The following is a 5000-nucleotide window of genomic DNA, read 5'->3' on the forward strand; positions in this document are numbered from 1 at the left end:
CGCGCTGGCGTCCCCTTCTGGCGGGACACGCTGAAACACTTAGCCGACGAGCGGGGGCCATGCGGAACTACTTAGGGCCGCATCCGATTGAGCGGTCGGGATCATTTTGGTGTGTCGCGCCGATCGAGGAATGAAGCGCATGGCAGGCCGCGGCGGCAGCGAGAAGGTCTCGGTTAACCGCTCGCGGACACGTCCGGGCACGTTTGAATGGTCCGAGAGTTTGGAAAGCAACCGGACACGCTCGGGAGCACACTTCAGCCGCTTTGATTTCGATTGATCTCATACTCATGGTTTTTTTTGGGAGTCGTCATGAATTCAAAGTTGAATTGTGAATGAGGAATGAAATGAACCAATGATGACCCTGAGTGGGAAAAGGGTTTTGGATTCTTTGTTCCACGAGAATAGTTGCATTATTTTACAATGTGTGGAAATATTTTTTGACATTTCGGATTCATTTCATGACAATGGGTTCACCAATGATTCCAGTTACCTTTTGAGCTTGCTAATATTTTTGTCCTTTAAAACTATGTCAAATGCACGAAAACAATTGATTTTCTGTCAAACGCTCTATTCGTGCTACTTTTTAATTGGATTATTTACGCCCACTTGAGCTGTATTTTAGTCAGCGATTGTTTGAATGTAAAAAATTGAAATGCTTTAAACTGGACCCCTGAGATTGAAATCTTACTGTATATAATTTTTGAAAAGTATTTGTAAATAAATTACTCAAGAAAATAAAATAGTGACTTCATCGTTTTTTTTCAGTGTGGTGTTGCCGTCAGATTTGGATTGCAGCTTTTGCACTGTGTCAGGTACGTACACTGTCCCTGCGAGAAGGGAAGGGAGCAGCAGGTTCGTTCGTGCTCATTAGCGCCACGATCCGTCCATGTTGTCAGTACAATTCTGTCCAGGCTGCTCAGTAAAATACGGCGAGATTTTGTGGTCGCGGTATGTTTTTGTAATTATTATTATTTTTATTTGTTTCATATACATGACAGTACCATCGAGTGATTCTCAACTTTTGGGTCAGGCGTGCAATGAACACGTTCTAGCTCATGTAATTCTGATTTAGCTACTTTAATGTTAGGGCAGATGAGTGACGGAATGTAGTGCACGGCCCACTTGCATATGTAAAAAAAAAAAAAAAACAACTCCTGTCCCGTGAAATATTAAAAGTGACTCCCTTGGGACAGAAAATGTGATTTTCCTGGCCGTTTTTGAACATTGCATGTTCTTCACTCCTGTCACAGCGTCGCATCACATGGCCAAAACAGGAACGCACGGGTGCCAAGGTGACAAAAGTTGATAAATACTTTTTGAGACTTTTCCCAATTAAAAAAAACAGGTTACAAATATTTTTATTGGTGTTTTAGTAGGGGGGCAGGAACGGATTTGTGGCATGTCTGTTCATTTCAATGGAGAAAGAGGATTTGAGCTATGAATGTTTGGCGTGACGAGGTGGTCACGGAACGAACAAATTGTATTTTCCCAGCTGGCGCTGGTGTAAAATGTTGGAGAGCTCTTTGGGAAAGAAATGGAATGGAAAGACATGTTCCTTTGGGATCCAGAAGCAGAAGACGAAGCCACTTGTAGCCTGCGGAGCAGATGTTACGAGACAACATGATCCAGAGCCGTATTTCTCCCTCTCCTTTTCTACCGCCGCCTTTTCACTGTCTGTGAGCCGTGATGGGGGAAACCCGCCGGATCAATAACGGCGGTCGGGTAACAGCGACGGGGGCCCGGAGAATCGTCCGACTCAAAGCAGACGCAGTAATGTCGCGGTAAAAAAGTCAGTCAGCGCTCGGAGAGCCGATGATTGACGAGAGGAAACGCGGATCTGTATTCTTTGAGCCGCCACCGAGCCGCCAGCTCCGTGGCGGCGATAATTTGCAGTTGTTAAAGTGACACGGTGTTGGTGGGCCGGCCACGGCCAGGAATGTGGGGAGGGGGGAACCGTTCCAGCTGCGTACATCACACGGATGGGAGAGGGCAACGCACTCGTGGATTAGCCCAGCCGAAACTTCTCAGACGACACGCGGCTCCCCTTCAACACAAAGGTGGAAAACGAACAGAACAACAAGTTTTGTTTTGTTGTTTTTTTTTTGTTTTTTGTTTTTTTATTTTACAAATAAGGAGGAAAGTAAGTTTAAAAAAATTGTGTCAAGTTGAAATCACTTACCCTGTGGGAACCCTTCCAATGTCACCATAAATGCTCTTGACTTTTTTTTTTTTTTTCCCAGTGTGACCTTTGGATGTTTTTTTTTCAACCTCATGATGCATTTTTAGGCTCGTGCTATTTATAGTCCGGAGCGACTTACAGTCGGGAAAATACGGTACACATATACGAAGTGCGGATGGTCTGCACACCTCAAATGTACCACATTTCCTTGATGTCACCTTTCAACGTTGACACTTTCTTTGTGACATTTGTGCAGATTTGCCAGTCGGCAACCACCGCAATGCCGTCAAGCTTGCGTGGACGCACATGATCTCATCTGTGGCTCCTCTGACAGAGAGCCAGTACGTGACATCTGCAGGTTCTATACACGTTTTGGAGTAGGCCCGTTTCCGGTCCGAGGCCAACCGATTCCACGTTGTTTTTTTTTTTTTCATCTTTGCCATTGTGACGTATATCACAATTTAGATACATAAAACAATCATGAATACACATGCACATATTCGGTTGTAATCGTATTGCAAACAATAAAAGTGTCATTGAAAAGACGTCCTGCCACCACACCCGCACGCACACACACACTGGAATTCTCATGCGCGCGCGCGCGCGCGCGCGCGTGTGTGTGTGTGTGTGTGTGTGTGTGTGTGTGTGTGTGTGTGTGTGTGTGTGTGTGTGATGCCATCTTAATCATAGCGTCTCCCTCTTTATTGCCTTTAATGACGGCGCCTTCTCCTTTCATTAATTCTTTATTGATTCCTCCCGACGCCGCCTGAATTATTTTTCAATTACAGTGGCTAAAACAAAAGAAGAAACTATCTTCAGCACGCACACACACACACACACACACACACACACACACACACACACACACACACACACACACACACTGTATATCCACAAGTGTGTGTGTGTGTGTGTGTGTGTGTGTGTGTGTGTGTGTGTGTGTGTGTGTGTGTGTGTGTGTGTGTGTGTGTGTGTGTGAGCGCATGCACGCACGTGTGCGTTAAGAATTCAAGAGGGTCAGCAGGTAGCGTTCGAATCTGGAAGGCGAAAGGGCCGTGAATGATGCTCCCGATAGCGGCGGCGCACCGAGCCCCTCCGAGGGCCGCCGCAATGGAGCCCGTGGTTGGCCATTAATTACTCCAATTATTCACCCTCATATTGCAGACGCCTATCGACTGGCGGCTTTGTCTGATGAGAGGCACCAGCGGGGGAACGTGAACTTGGGCGAATTAAGCCTGATTTGCATGGCAAGGCGGGATGGAGATGGATTTGGAGATGAAATCTCTCTCTCTCTCCTCCCCCCCCCCCCCCCCCCCCACCACAGTGCACCCAGCCCCAACAAAACATATTCAAATAAACAGTGGTATCGTCCAGAAAGCCTTTGTTGGCCAATTCCATCTGATTATCTCGAAGGTTGAAGGCGGCGCTAACCTGGATTTGTCTCCATATCCCAAAAGAAATGTATACAGTAGACAAACACATCAAAAGTGACACGGAAAACCTCTCGGTGGCGAAGTAAGCTGATCCAGAGATCTTAAAATGTCAAAAATAGAGATCTCGAAACATTTTTCATTCGAGGGCCAAATCCATAAAAATGCAAGGATTTATCCTCACAAGGATCGCGGGGCGTGCCGGAGCCTATCCCATCCGTCGGGGATAGGCGGGGGACACCCTGAACCGGTTGCCGGCCAATCGCAGGGAAAAAGAGATGAAGAACAATTCGCGCTCACGGTGACATCTCGAGGACAGTTTGAGAGTATTCAATTAACCTACCGCAGATGTTTTTGGAATGTGGGAGGAAACCAGAGTACCCAGACAAAACCCACGCAGGTACGGGGAAAACATGCAAGCTCCACACAGGAAGGCCAGAGGTGGGATCGAACCCACTACCTCTGCACTGTGAGGTCGACGCACTAACCACTAGACCACCGGGCCGCCCCCCTTTAAAATTCGTCAACTTTACTTTATCAAACAGGCTAAAATCAGTCAAGCAAGCCGTGATATATAGTCGAGTCTTTCCGAGTTATTTCAGGAAACGGTTACAGAGCAGCTTTCTGTTCAATGTGACAAAGCCACTGGTTCAGGATTTTTCAAGATTTGAGGGTGGGCAACGGCCATGTATCCGACCGACTAGACTCGATCCACCCCTGCACTGAGCAGGAGCTGAATCCACATTCAGAACCAAAGCAAGAGGAAACTGAAGGAAGCTGACGACTTTTAAAACAGTCACCAGAGAATGATTCATGTGACACGTTCACGAATCGCACCTTGACGCAGCAGAATGCGGATGAAACGTCTTCTGGCAGCAGGAGGGCGGGGCACGGCCTGAACGGGTTGCCAATCGCAGGGCACACGTAGACCAAAGAGATGGAGCCGTGCTTTCACATCAGAGTCTCCGCCAACGGCAGAAAAAGTCGCTCGTCGCATTTTTGAACAAGAGTCGCTTGAGGGGTCTGAAAACTTGTTGAAAATAGTGAGAAAGTCGCTGAGTTGGCAACACTGCTTGTGGGGTTTTTTTTTTTCTTTTAATGTAAACTCTCGCATAAGGCCGCAATGGTCCCGACATGAATATCTGTTTCTTATAACTTGATATATGTTCTCGCCTCAAGTATCGCTGCTTGATGTCAGCAAGTACAGAAGTGTGAGTGCTTGTACTCGTCGTCTGCCTGGAACAAAAGCAAAAAAAAATAGTTTTTTAATTCATTTTTTGACCCTTTTTTTTTTTTTATATGGACCGTGACTGTCGTATGCTGGCTAAACGGAGAGAACTTCATCACGGGAATCTATCGGAGCTCATATTCACTCCGCCATAAAGCTGCCG

The sequence above is a fragment of the Hippocampus comes genome, unplaced genomic scaffold (genome assembly GCF_001891065.2).
Source record: "Hippocampus comes isolate QL1 unplaced genomic scaffold, H_comes_QL1_v1.1 scaffold21, whole genome shotgun sequence".
NCBI lineage: Eukaryota > Metazoa > Chordata > Actinopteri > Syngnathiformes > Syngnathidae > Hippocampus > Hippocampus comes.